Source organism: Mustela lutreola, chromosome 12 (assembly GCF_030435805.1).
Source record: "Mustela lutreola isolate mMusLut2 chromosome 12, mMusLut2.pri, whole genome shotgun sequence".
In the NCBI taxonomy this organism is placed as follows: domain Eukaryota; kingdom Metazoa; phylum Chordata; class Mammalia; order Carnivora; family Mustelidae; genus Mustela; species Mustela lutreola.
The window spans coordinates 26972233-26987395 of record NC_081301.1 but is presented as its reverse complement, the minus strand read 5'-3'; the positions used below and the strand labels follow the sequence as shown (position 1 = coordinate 26987395).

Below are 15163 nucleotides of genomic sequence, written 5' to 3'. Positions count from 1 at the left end.
CGTGTATCTCTAGCTCCCTTCTCTTTGCTCAGCGCCCAGACTGTGCTTCATATCGCATAGCAGAGCATCCCACAGGACCAGCCGCGCTAGAGTCAGCTCAGTCCTGCTCAGAAGAGCGGTCTGTGTATATTCCTCTCAACTCTGCGATGAGTGACTTCCATGGAGCTAGCTTAAAACTCAGCCAACAGTGAGAATATTTACATCATTGGAAATTGGATATAGCCAAGGCTTTCTTTTTCTTTTCCTTTCCTTTCCTTTCCCTTTCTGTTTTTGGAAAGGAGGTTGTTAACACTTATTAGCACAACACTCAACAGGACAATTTCAAGTAAACCCCCAAAGCAATTTTCTTATCTTCTCTTTAACTTGCCCTTCTCCATCTGCATTTTTTCTTTTTGCATTTTATTTTTAATGTAATTTAATAACCTCATCATCCACTCAGTGACTATGGGAAATCATAGTCATACTTGCTTAACTTTCTATCTTTCTCTCTCTGTCTCCATCTTTCTCTTATCATTCTAAAAACCACCAAAGTCAGGTCACCTGGACTCCCTAAGTATCTCTTAAATCTATCCTTTCTCCATTGCCCTGACAAAGGCCAAGCCAAAGGCCTGGGGCTTCTGTGTTGTAGTAACCTCTAAACTGCTATTCCTGCCTTTAGTTTCTTCCCCTTCCTATTTATCTTCCCTGCTACAATGGATTTATTTTTGCTTGGGGAGGGAGAAAGCTAAGAAAACCAGCAGAAAAACAAAAACTGTCTAATCGTATCTCCTCCCCACCCCCACCCAAAATTTCCTAGTTCTCCACTGCTTACAAAGAAAAAATGCCCTCAATTCCTTAAGAAAGCCTACAAAGGCCTCTGCAAACGTTGACATCTGAAAGTCTTTGATGCCTAATTGTAGGCCTGGCTGCCTCCTCCATCCCCCAGCCCCCAACCCTATCTCACCTCACCCCAAGCCCCATTCCACAAACTTTCCCAGTCTCTGCTCCAGTAGCTTCCCCATGTTGGGAAACCCTACTCATCTGTGCCCCTAATCCTCCTGGGGCAGAGTACATACTGGGGAATGCGGGTGGGGTTACACAACTAACTCCGTTGTCCTAGGCTTCTAGAAGCAGGAGGCCAAAGGGACGGAGGAGAGAAAGGGTACAGAAACCACTTCCTTTAGTAGATGGAAAGGTGTGGGACACAGGGTGTATGAAAGAGAAGGAGAGAGAATTATTAGAGACAGACTTAAAAAATTTTAAGTACCCAAATTAGTGGGCAAATAATACTGTCAGCTCAGAGCCATTTGTAAGTGTAACAACAGATTCAAAGGATAGACAGTGCCTTTCAGCTTGGAAAGAAAATAATTGGACTCTGGGGATTAAAAGAAATCAAGCATTTATCATAACAGAAGGGATGTATGTGCATTCTTCTCTCCTTATTCAGTGTGTTGTTTTGTTTTGTTTCCCTCTCAGTGTGCTTTTTTGACACCTGTTTAGAATTCATATTCCTGGCTGTGATTTCTGGGAGGGAGGACTGGTTTCATTTCTTAGCCAGGAACTTTTCTTCTCTCTGATATAACAGTAAGAGAGTAAGTCATTAAAAACAAAGAAATCCTAGAAAATTCCAGATTCCCCTTTTCTCTTAAGCCTCTAGAGACGCAAGCCTCTCTTTTTCCCCTTCAGCATTTTGAGGACAATTCCTTGAGGAATGGTTTTTCCCTTTGTCGACACCCTCGATGGCCTTGTATTGGTTTGACCTATCCTTGCACTGGTACCCTCCAGGGCTTCTGAAATTATCTAGATGGCATGAATATTTTTGTCTCCTCAAAGACAAAGGTATCATGTTGTGACCATGCCATGGGAGCAGGGCTTGATGTCCCTTCCTTGTTGCCACACTTGTAGTAAGGGATGTTGTCCAGTGAAATCCAAGCAATTTCTTAGCTGGTTACTTGGTCCAGAAACCTACACGTGCAGAATCACTCACAAGTTGTAATGTAGTGGGAAATGGGCTTCATTCCCAAAGGCTTGGGGCTTCCAACAGAGCTGACCCTAAAACTGGTTTCTTTTTGATTGACTCCATTAGCCAACAGAGCTCAGCAGGAAACTCCCACATCTGTCTACTTCCTGCTGGGCACAGGCTGTCCTGGACACACACTAGAGTGAGAAAAGAAAGCTAAATTGAGGGTCTAGTCTAAGACATTTAACGAATTAAAATCAGAGATTAAGGGAAGTGGGAAATGGTGTAAACATAAATATCCTAAAAACCGAGGGTGCTAGTGACCTCTGAATTGGCCCAACATTCTGACAGGCAACTTAGCAACATGTATTCAGAGGGTTTGACCCACCAATTTTACTGGAAGGAATTTATTCTAAGGAAATATCAACAAATATGGTCAAAGACTTATGTTCAAACTGTTTGTCCCTATGTTATTTGCAAGAGTGAACATTTTAAAAATATTTAATCATCAAACGGCATGAAAATTCTACAATCAACTCCGGTAAACTCACATGATACAATTCTATGTAGTCTTAAAAATAAAAATAATGTTTTCAAAGACAGTCATGTGGGAAATGGCTCACGACGGACATTAACTGAAAAAAAAAAACAACAAAGCTACAGTTATATGTATATATTATTTATATCTGGTAAAAATAATTAGTAGTATATTCAAGGCTTTTTAGTTGAGTGTATGTACACAGAGAAGAATGGAGAGAGTCCCACATAAAGTGAACAGTTCTCTTCTGCGGATGATGGTTCTAGGAGCGATTTCTTTCACATATGTCTTATTTTTTATGAAATTTCTTAGGATGAACATACGCTATTTTTTAGCTAAGAAAAATGGCACTAAGAGGAGAGTTTGTAGATAAGTGGTGGGAGGATATAGTTTACAACCACAGAAAGGCAAACCATAAATTACCACATGGAAATAGTAAACCCTAACATATTTCAGAATAACACATGCACGGTAATGAAGAACAGAAAGGAATATGGAGAGATGAAAATGATTAGGACAGCTAGAACCTCTTGGTGAGTAGATTTATAAACTGTTTTGTTTTGTTTTGTTTTGTTTTAAAGTGAGAAGATTTTAAATTAATCCAAGGGATCCACTGCTAAGTGAATATTCCTTATTTGTATGACACATCTGTGTGTCCTCAGGCAAGTTACTTCACCTCTCTGTGCCTCGGTTTCCTCAGCTAGTAAATGGAAGTAATAGTAGAACGTGCCCTGTACTGCTGCAGGTGTTAGATGAGTTCGTGCATGTAAAAGTACTTGCCCTGGGCCTGGCATATGGAAGTTCAATAAATGACAGCTGTTAGATTATTATTACCATTTTTATTGTTACTATTGTTATTATCATCCCCAAAACAGTATAATCATTCCTCGGTGCTTAATAATGACTTCATAAATAGGACCCCCTTTTCAAAATTCTAATTTGTGAGTTTCTTCTTTTTTTTTTTTTTAAAGATTTTATTTATTTATTTGACAGAGATCACAAGTAGGTAGAGAGGCAGGCTCCCTGCTGAGCAGAGAGCCCAATGTGGGACTCAACCCCAGGACCCTGAGATCATGACCTGAGCTGAAGGCAGCGGCTTAACCCACTGAGCCACCCAGGCGCCCTAATTTGTGGGTTTCTTAAATTGATACTTTCAGTTGGATTCACTAGTATAAACCACCTCACCAGGCTGGGGTTCCAATATGGTCAGATCTCCTTTTAATCTTTAATTACTCAAACCCCACTTGCCTATTAGCAGGATGTCCAAAGTCTCCTTCTTGAGATTTCCTTCCTGAGAACTGCCTAAGAGCCCTCTGGGCTTCCAAAGCGATCCAGAGAGGCTAATCAGGCTGTCATTTTTAGCAACCAATTGTTTTGTTGCTAACATACTACGGAGGTACTACTAAAGTCCCATGTACCCTGCCCACTGCTGTAATAACGTCCATGGTGGTCCTGATCTCCAAACAGCCTTCAGCGGCACCTGCTTTTGGACTCCCAAAGTTCATGCATGCTAGTTTTCATCAGAAGGTGCACACTGTTGGCCCATGGCTACAGACAGCCCTCTGACACACAGCTGGTGCCAAAATGTGTTTGTGCTTTATTTGAAGTAGTTCATAAGACAGAAAATGTGACACAAAAATCTTCATTTCTTGGCTTCTTTTCAAAAGGTGGAAGATCTGACCATATGTAGCCCATGCCCGCACAGCAACAATTGGCTGATGCTGAGAAAAAAATTCTTGCTGGAAGGAACATGCTGTTTTCACTTTGCTCCAGTCCCCACTAATCCCTGTCTTCTCAAACAGCCAGACTTATTACGCTGCACCACTGGCCCAGCCCCTTTAAGCTTTTGAGTTTGCAGCCTGTTGGCCTAAAAGTTCCCGGGGGAGGTGTGGTGGTACAGGAAAGACTAAGTACCTTGTATACCCCAGGAGGGGGTCAGGAGAGGTGGCTGAGCACGTGAGTGGGGTAGGCAGTGAATTACCTAAATCTTGGTGAAATTAAACCTAGCTGAAAGTCCTTTTACCACATAGCTCTCATGTCTGCATCAATAACAGGGATCACATCTTTCCTTCCAGATGGTTCCCTAGACTTTCTGCTTTCACCAGTTTGATTTTTTTTAAGGCACACTCTTACAACTATGACCAAACACAACTTGAGACACAAAACAATAAAAGGCTTTGCAACCTCTAACGAAAGCAACCCCACTTCCTCAAAATCTCACCCTTCACTACTATCAAAGGCCTAGAAAAGTCAGCAGAGAAGAGTCAGAGAGGTCAGAAACAACACTCTCTTTTGGTAATGAAAAATGCCACCAAAGAACATGTCCACACCCAGAAGAGCCCAAAGTTTGGTCTGAGCCACTTTGTTTATTGAATTAAACCCTGGAGATAAACAAAAAAGCAAGATGAAAAGGAGTCAGCACTCCACTGGGGGTGGTCAGCAAGGCAAAGCTGGAGAAGAAACAAATGAGAAAAACATGTGAGCAGCTGGGGAGACATTCCCAAATGAGCGCGTCGGGGAAGAGTTCTGAATGAGCTAAGATTCAAGGAGATAATGACAATTATTTCTTCGGGGATTTGTCTGTCACCTTCTATTTCTGTGAAATGGCCAGTGTGTCATATAAAATATGACACAATGAGAACTAAATTTGCAGCCTCACACTCTTCATTTTCTTAAAACCATGCAAAGGCAAACAGAAATGTGAGACTGTGAGACTTCAAGGAAAACTGTAGAGTCATAGTAATCTGATTCTAAAAACAGATGCTTGACAAGAAGTTATATTTAAATCAACCATCAATCTATCAGGACATAGTTTCTAAATTTAGGAATAGATAACCTTTCCATTTTATCCTCCCAATCAACATATGCATAGAATCACACCTTGTACTAAACAAGGTACATTATTTGGGTTTTAACCATATAAGCATCCTGAGGTTATGTTCCTTTAGTCCAAGAGTTACAGCTCCTAAGAAATGAGGGAGAGTGTTGGTAACTCACACTTATTGAAGGGTGAAAAGTTAAACAGTGGAAATAACATTGTTGGTCTCAGCAGTCCTAGATGCAGCTAGATGCCCTTATTATAGTGTATGCAGTACAGCATATGTGGGATACAATATAGACAGACTAAACTTTTGCGGAGTCCTTGAATATTTGAACATATCTGTTTGACTTGGGACAATTTTATCATGGTCTAAAACTCAAACCTTCAAACTCTGCCTGAGTTTTTGTAAAAATTAAAATGAATGTTTAAACTAGATAAGTTAATACATGCTCCTAGTCAAATGTTCACACAATAACAAAGATGTAAAGATAAAAAGACTACAAAGGTCCAAAATGGAAAGTGAGGATCACTATAAACCCATGACCCAGAGATGATTTCTATGTCCCTGGTGTACATTCTTCCAGATTTTTTTTCTATGAACACATATTTGGACAAAACTAGTTCATGCCATAGACACTATTTGTAAACTATTATTGTCACCACATAATAAATTATGGACATTTGCCCATGTAAAAAGTGTAGATTTACATCATTTTAAATGGATGTATGATCTCCCACTGTACATATGTATCATAACTTGAAATCAAATCCTCACAGACATATGGTTTCCTTTTCTTTTTTATAATCACAAAAAAATGCAGCCATGAACATCCTTGTACTATCTTTGCACACATGCCAAAGGTTCCTCAGAATATTTTTGCAAAAGTGGGATTGGTAATAGAATAGATATACTTGGCATTTTGGTACATATAACTAAATTATCCTCCATAAATTTGGCACCAATGTATATTCTCATGAATGGGGATGAAAATGCCTAGGATTGTTTTTTTTATTATTATCATAGAGGAAAATATACTTTTTTTCCTTTTGGTATACAGGTGTTTTTTTTTTAAGATTTTATTTATTTATTTGACAGAGAGAGATCACAAGCAGGCAGAGAGGCAGGCAGAGAGAGAGAGGAGGAAGCAGGCTCCCTGCTGAGCAGAGAGCCGGATGCGGGACTCAATCCCAGGACCCTGAGATCATGACCTGAGCTGAAGGCAGCGGCTTAACCCCCTGAGCCACCCAGACGCCCTTGGTATACAGTTTTATGAATCTTAACACATATATAGATTTGTGTTACCATTACCATAATCAGAACAGTTTCATCTCCCCCAAATTTCCCCTGTTCTGTTTCTTTATAAGCATACCTCCCTAGCATCTAAACCCTTTGCAACCACTCAACTATTCTCTGTCCCTATAATATTTTGTCTATTCAAAAAATATCACAAAATTGGAGGCCCACAATATGAAACCTTTTGAAATTGGCTTCTTTCACTCCGCATACGATGCTTTGAGATTTGTCCAAGTTGTAGCACGTATCAATGGTTCTGGTTTTTGTTTTTGTTTTTGTTTTGCCAAGTAGTAGTTCATTATATGGGTGTGCTACAGTTTATTGGTCCATTGAAGGACAGTTTTTCCCATTGTTTTCAGTTACGAACAGAGCTGCTATAAATATTCACATACAGTTTTTGTGTGTGTGAATACAAGTTTTCATTTCTCTAGCATAAATATGTCTATGGCTATCCCACCCTGAACGTGCCCGATCTCGTCTCTGGCATAAATATCCAGGAGTTGGATCGCTGGGTCATCTGGTAAGTGTATGGTTAAGTTTAGGAAAAACCGCCACACTGTTTTCCAGAGGGGCTGTTCCATGTTGCCTTCTCACGACACGAACGGCACGTATGAGATTCAAACTGCTCTGCATCCTCACAGGCAGTTGGTGTTGTCAGGACTGATTTTAGCCTTCCCAGTAGGTCTGCACTGGTATGAATATGCCTCATTTTTCACCCTTTTATCAAACTATATCCAATCTAACTTATTACTGTTTTAACGTACATTTTTAAATTACTAATAAAATGGAACCCCTTTCGTATGTTCATTGAATGTTTTATTCCAAATGTTTGTGTTTTTCTTATTTATTTGTTAGACTCTTGCTAAACCAAGCATTTTAATTCAACTATTACATGTGTCACAAATATTTTTCCCAGACTGCCTTCTCTCTCTCTCTCTCTTTTTTTTTTTTCACTGCCTTAACTCTCTATCTTTCCCTTTAGGGTTTCTGGTTTTGATGTTTCCAGATTCCTTTTCTGTTTCAACATTATAGAAAGAATCAAATTTCCTTAAGCACTTGCATAAATTGGTAAACATTCAATTTTGTTATTATCAGCCACCTGCAGGCCAGCCCAATGAGGAGAGGCTGAGAAATGGGGTAGGGTCGAGGTGGTCAGCTTATACCCACTGTTTGAAAATTAGAACTTTTTTCAAAGTGTTTCTTTATCAGCAGGGATCAGTTTTATACAGCCACATCAAAACATCATGTAAAATGTTCTGCTGAGCTTTAAAGTAAAAAAGCCAAGCTAAAAAAAAAAAAAAAAAGGCAAGCTATTTCGTGAACAGGGATGTTGTTCTGATTCTTTGAGGAAGGAGAGAGGAGAGGGTGGAGAGAGACTCTCCCTGAAAATGTCACTAATAATTCCATCTCCTCCCCAGAGAATGCGAGAAGATGACCATTCTAAAAATCTAGAATTCATTCCTAAAATTCCTGAGTTAGACTCCAAACACCCCAAAAGAGTTTTAGTGAGTGATCGGGATTAATGTTGAGCCAAGCAAAGGTGGCCCTAAAGGTAATAATGAAGGATAAAGGGAGAAGCTGAGGGTTCCAAGACTGGGGGTCAAGCGTTGGGGAGAACCAAGAAAACAAACAATGGAAGAGAAAAAAATTAACATGCAAAAGAATAAACTGCACAAGGGAAAGGAGCACAGTAAAGAAAAAGTAGGAGAAAGGAGAAAGGAGTCTGTAAAAGTCTGCACAAACCAGATGGTTGCGTATCAATGCACTGCAGCAGGAGAAGGTAAGCCCCATGACAAAGGAGGAGAAAAGACAAAGTGGAGGGGCCTCAGTCACTCTGAATCAGGCAAAGCTGACCGGTCAGTACCTATTTGGGGAAAGAACAGAGCTACACTCGGAGCAAAGGAAGAACTTGTTATCAGTTGTAATTTTCCCTCCTTAGTAAAACCAACTAACGGTGTGTTTATATTTTATACATAGATTATTCTCAAATGAATCCCATGTTTAAATACTTTAAGATGCTCTGATGCAGGGCACCAGGGAGGCTCAGTGGGTTAAGCCTCTGCCTTTGGCTCAGGTCATAATCCCAGGGTCCTAGGATCGAGCCCCACATCGGGCTCTCTGCTCAGTGGCGAGCCTGCTTCCCCTTCTCTCTCTCTGCCTGCCACTCTGCCTACTTGTGATTTCTGTCAAATAAATAAATAAAATCATTTAAAAAAAAAAGATGCTCTGATGCTCACTAGTTATGTCAAAAATTCTCAACTCCTGCCATGTCCAGTATAGAAACACCATATCCTCCTACAGGTTCTACCTGCACACCTGCCTACCTGGTAGAAAGAAATGGGAGGGTTTCATGACTTGCCCTGAAAATAAGGGTGTTATGCATATATATGTTTTATTGTCAACATCACTGTTAGAGTCGTTGCTTAATTCATACATTAGTATCGCAGCATCAAATTGTCAAATATTTATGAAGTGTCAACAACTTAAGCAAACAAGCCAAAATAAGTGAAAGGCTTGAGAAAATTATCAGAATAATTAAAGCCCAAAATAAAGTCCTTTACATTAGCTTGAAGACAGATTCTCTAAAGGTCCATAATTAATGATGGTCCCACTTGCTTCAGGCAGTTTTTTCAGCAAACACTTACGGAGCACCAGCTACGTGACACACACAGTGCTAGATGCTACCATGCTTTGAAGAAGCTCACAGCTTAGCGAGGAGAGAGAGAGAGAGCGCGATTACAGTATCACTGGAAACAAGCTATGGTGAAGGGATAAGCCAGGTGGGGAGGAAATGAGCAACAACCCAGCCTCAAAGGCCTGAGAAAGTTTCAAGGACAGTTGACATTCAAGCTGAGTCCAAAGAGCTGAGGATTTCTCCAAACTTAGATGGAAGAACTTTCCAGAAAGGGTGTGTAAAGGTACATAAAAGCAAAGGGAGTTGAGCAAATCAAGGTGGGTGTAGACAAAGTTGCCTATTGTGGCGGGAGCCCAGGAAATTCGCTCAGCACGGGGAGGCAGCTTTTGAGGTAGAAACCTAGCCAAGGTGGCTCAGGGAGGCCTGAGAAGCTGTGCCAGAGGGATTGGATTAACTGTGGCTCCTCCAATTTTTTTTTTTTCTTTTTGGGTTTTATTGAGATACAGTTGACATACTGCACTGTGTAAGTTTAAGGTGTCCACTCTACTTCTAATTTGGCCTGAAATATGCTTCTAGTTAATGACCTTCCTTTCTTCACTTGCCATGTGGACAGACACATCCTTGCTCTTCAAGCACTAGAGTGACGAAGTGTGAAACCAAACTCTGAAACCAAACGATCTGGTTTCAAATCCCAGAAGTGACCCTTTAGTAGCTGAGTGACCTTGGCCAAGTTATTCACCATCTCTGTGTTTTGGTTTTCTCGTTTATAAAGTAAGGATAATAGTACCAGCCCTGCAGGGTTGTGGTAAGGATTAGTCAGTATATGCAGAAGTACTTGGAACATAACTGATAAATAGTCAGTAACCAAAAAATAGTAGATATTAATGTTATTAGGTTGTTTGGGCATATTCAGATATTAATAAGATGCTATTAAAAGTTTCTTTTCTCATCATGTGTTTTCCCACTGACCCTCTGGTTAGATCACATGTGATTTTTGTTTTCGTTCAACAGTCTTGCCGGCACCCTTGGGATAATACCCTTCCTTAAAAATTGCTTCTGAAGCAGAGCAGCATTTTCCTATCATCAGACTGGCCTTGTGTGATCACTGCCCAGCCTCACTACTAATCAGAAATGAATGAACAGCTCACAGCCAGATCAATGGCGCCATCGAGAGCACAGCCTAGGCCCGCAGAGGCCACTAAGTTGGAGAAGTCTTGGCCTACGGCTCCCAGAGGACGACACTGTGAGGATGAGCTTTCCACTCCTGAAAGCAGAGGTACCATGAGATCACGCCTCCACACAAGCACCCCACTTAACTTTCTGAAACAGCAACCTGCCAACTCCGTGGGGAGTCAAAATACTAAAAAGGTGTCAGTTATAAAGCATGGGAGAGAAATCAGGGGCCAGGAGGAGAAGAAGCAGACAGCCGCAAGAGGCACTTTCAGGTTCATTCCAAACTCAACACAAACAGGCGCTGCCAGTTTGGCAAACTTTTCAAGGTCACATTTATGATCTATGATGAACCCAACAGAGGGCTGGTGGCTCAAGGACAATAACACATCAGTTTAGGGGTTATCTCTCAGACACTGAAGATAAAGCCTCAAAGAGGAAAAGCAAAGCTGTAACTGACAGTCTTCTTCAATGCCACAGAGTCTGTCGTAACCTGGCATTCTTTCCAAGTGTTCTGTAGGACACAGAGGATCCCAGGCCCCCGGGCCACTTCCAAACTCCAAGGCAGGAGCCACGTGATGGGACATCCTTTATCCAACAATGCTTTCTGGAGAAAGAACTCTGGTTAACTTAATAAGATAAAAAGAATAAAAAGAACCTTCAGGTGGCTCAGTGGGTTAGGCTTCCGACTCAGGTCATGATCGCAGGGTGGTGGGATGGAATCCTGCCTCTGGCTCTGTGCTCGGCCCAAGAGTGTGCTTTAGGTTCTCTCTCCCTCTCTCTCCCACTCACTCGCTCTCTCAAGTAAATAAATGGATAAAATCTTTAAAAAATAATAAAAATAAAAAATACTTAATAAAAAGAACCTCCAGCTTTCATCCTGCCAATGAGGTCATTATATGACGAAGGAAACTGAGGCACAGAGAAATCAGATGACTTGCCCCATGTTATTGTTAGTGGCAGAGCTAGAGTTCTGTCTAGAGGGATAATTGACTCCCAAACTTTTTGTCCCACAGGTTGATGAAATCACGTGGATGCCAGCAAGCTCGTAGCAAAAATCAAAAAGCTGAAGAGCCCAGGTTTTGCCAGCCAGTGAGTACAAAGTAGGTCACGAGAGCAAAGTCTCCCAAACGTAGTCAGCTCAGTGTCTCTACCTGCTCATTCAGGAAATGTATTCCCCTCCCCAAAGTTTCCCTTCTCAGGGTCTTTTGTTTGATCTTGCTCAGGGACTGTCTGTAGTCCATGAGCCCCTCATGGAAGGTGCAGACTCGATTAGTCCAGCTGCCATGTCCTCCTTTGGGTCTTCCCTGATTCTCACCAAGTTCTGCACATTTCTGCAGATGGGTCTCTGAGCCTGTTGCAGGACTCTGCCAGCCGGGGCAGAGGCAGAGGTGGGAAAGGAGAGAGCAGGGCACATGTGGTGCATTGTGTGCAGCCTTTGGCCACTTTGGTCCCAAAACAGGAGTGTGCGTACCCCAAGCCTTCCCTGTCCCTCATGAAATACAAACTCTGTTCCTTGCTCTGGCACTATTCCCACAGAGGCTCATAAGCAGGCCTTCAGCCATGAGGGAAAGTCAGGGAAAAGTTTGAGGCAACTCTCCAGACAATTTTTGCCTTCCTAACCTTGTATGGTCTTTATCTCCCCTCACATCTCCCCAGTGCCTCTCCACCAACACACACACACACACACACACAACAACAACAACAACAGCCAAAAAAAAGGACACAGGCGCAACATCTGGCACCTCCTTCCTCAATCACCCAAAAAACAAAAAGTGCCCACGCGAATGTGTTTGAACTCGTACAAAGAGGCCTTTGGAAGAAAGGAACTGCCCAACCTTGAGCACCAGAAGCATCTGAGTTCCAGCTCTGTCTCCGAGAGGATAAAACTACAGTTATTGGAATCATATCATAAGCTGATCGTGTGCTTAAGTAAATTACTGCTGAGAGGGGAAGAAAGCATCATTCCGAAGCAAAACCTGCCTTACATGTACATCCCCACAGGAGTAGAAGCTGAGAAGGACTCGAATGGTAACTCCAGTACACCCCAGCGTGAAAGGAGGAACAAGGAGATGAGAACAGGAGGAGAAACATCAGTAAAGGGTGTGTGAATAAGTGAGCGATTAACTACGAGCTACTGGGGCTCAGTCCTGCTGGGAACCCTCTCAGAAACTGTGAGGAACTTGCCTCAGAATCACAGGACAAAGGCGGGGAGAAGAGGGTGCAAAATCTGAGGCACTCGCCCTCAAGTCGGCCAAGTCAAGTCATGCAAAACAGAGTCAGGCCTGCTCTGAATCATTCTACTGGGAAGACTGCTCTATTTACTCGTTGATTTCCATCTCTTGTTGGTTAAGGACGGCACCCTGCCCCAGGGATGCCGATGTCCCTGCACTTCTGGGCTGAACCCGTCTAGGGTCTGCGAGTTCCTCAGGGTGCCAAGAGAGTCCCCAGGCAGAGAAAAAGAGAAGAAGGTGCTGGGTGGGGTGGGAAGCTGTCCATGCTCTGGAAAGGTCCAGAGCAGCTGCCGGTGAGCATGGGTAGGTAGAGGGGAGAGGAGCAGGGCATCAGCTACAGCTGTTACAGGCTCTGCACATACCAACAGTATCTGGAGCACACATCCAAATTATGACACTCTTACGCAGACATGCGGGCTTCCCGTAACTCAGCCAACATCTCAAAACTCAAAGCAAGTTGAAGGCAAAAACATCCTGAACCTAGAAGTACAGAATTTAAATGGGAAAGTTAATAGCATCATGTAGTGAGGGACTGGAAAGACTAGATGGAGAGGCCACACTTAGGTGCTGTGCCAGTGAAGACGTCAGCCTACCTCCAGCAGGTAGGTTAGGTTAGGGTAGGTTAGTGAGCAAGCCCTCAGGGGATTCCGGCCCTGTCCTTTGCCCTTTTCCAGAAGACACAGAACAGAGACAAGCTGGGGCTCTGAACTCTGCCAAAATTAGAGATTTGTGAGCAAAATTAATTACTGGTTTTGTTTTCAGTGTTAGGTTTCGTTGGCTTTTTAGGCAGCTCTACATACTGGAAACAGCTGTTCATTTTCCCAGGACACTCCTGAAAATAAGGACAGTGGCTAATTAACTAATGAATGTGCCAATCTTGGCATATAGTAGGTGCTCTGTATGTACTCAATGTAGGTGAAAGAATGAAATATGCTTCTAGCTTTTTAAAAAAGATTTATTTATTTTAGAGAGAGAGGAAGTGAGAGCACGAGCAGGGGGAGGGGAAAAAGGAGAGGGAGAGAGAGAGAATCTCAAGTGGAATCCTCACTGAGCTGCGAGCCCAACTGAGGTCATGACCTGACCCCAAATCAAGAGTTGGACGCGTAACCGACTGAGCCACCCAGGTGCCTCAAATATGGAACGCTCCATGAATCTGCATACCATCCTTGCACAAAGGCCATGCTAATCTTCTCTTCAGCGTTCCAACTTTAGTGTATGTGCTGCCAAAGTGAGAGCTTCAGCTTTTGAAGAGCAAGTTCAGAGGAAGAACGAGCTTCCCTGAAAAAAATGGAGCCCTCCCCCCTTTTTTGTAAAATTGACCTACAAGGTCACATTGGTTTCAGGTGTACAGCTTAGTGGTTTGACAAATTTATATACTGTGCTATGTTCACCACCAGTATAGCTCCCATCTGTCCCACTACATCGCTATTAGAATATCACTGACTACTCCTGATGCTCTTCTTTTTATGCCCATGACTGACTTACTCATTCCATAGCCAGAGGCCTGTATCTCCCTCCCTCCTTCACCCATGTTGCCCAACCCTTCCTCCCAAAATGGAGCCATCTTTGAGATTTGAGATTTGTTATGAGGAAAACAGGTACTACTGATAAGTTCCCCGGCTCAAAGTGGGTCTCTGCTTCCTGTGTCATTTCACATTCATGGGAGGAGACACAATGTGCCCAGTCTACACTTGACAAAGTTTGTCTCAGTGTCCTCAGCTATAGAATTCAGTCGCTCAGAATGAGGAAAATCATACCTTCCTATAAAGTCATGGTCTTAGAATGCACAAATGAGTCTGAGGAACAATTTTTAAGATATTTCACTTACTCTAGATAAGGGGGGCATCCCAGAAAAGGATAAAATTTAAGACTTATGTACTGCTAATCAAAAGCAGGATCCTCACATAGCTTTTCAGGGCCTTTCTTTGCTTTCTTGGTATAACTTACACAGAGTACTAACCACTATACGATCACGGCATCTTGGCATAACTTACAGCTATCGCCTGTCAACTCCCTTCTGAGAATGCCACCCCTCCCTTTCTTGGTCTATACATGAAATCTTGGCTTCCATTCCTGACTAAAGACTCTTTGCACAGTGTGTGTGTGTGTGTGTGTGTGTGTGTGTGTGTGTGTACCAGTAGCAGCTTTAGAGGTTAACACCTTTGGTGAAACTCAAAAAAGCACCCTCTCCATACACTGTGTAGTTACATTGTTTTTTTATCTCACACCTCAAAAGCACCTTCTATGAGGAGAACCACAAAGTGCAGGTTTTGGTCTGGCCAAGCCCAAGCCAGACAGTCATGGATCAGTTAGTTACCGAGTGCCTCCAGGGCTGTCTGAGCGCTTCCAACCCACACGCAGAACTGGCTACAGGAATCCTGAAGATTTCAGATTTGCCTATAAGTCTGACCAGAAAGAGTACGAACTACTGCTAATTGGAATCCACAGGGGTAGCTGTTCAGTGAGTCAGTGCATCACAAGGAAAGAAGTTACACAGCCCTCCTCTGAGAAATAGATTTGGCAGAATTCTGT

The 15163-nt window shown here is 42.5% G+C and overlaps 1 non-coding gene across 1 annotated transcript; it reads right to left on the bottom strand.

Moving 5' to 3' along the window:
* Positions 1-13760: 13760 nt before the first annotated feature.
* On the bottom strand, positions 13761-13867 carry LOC131813324 (U6 spliceosomal RNA). Its single transcript, XR_009346741.1, has one exon. It is a non-coding gene; the product is annotated as a U6 spliceosomal RNA (small nuclear RNA).
* Between the last annotated feature and the right edge of the window lie 1296 nt (positions 13868-15163).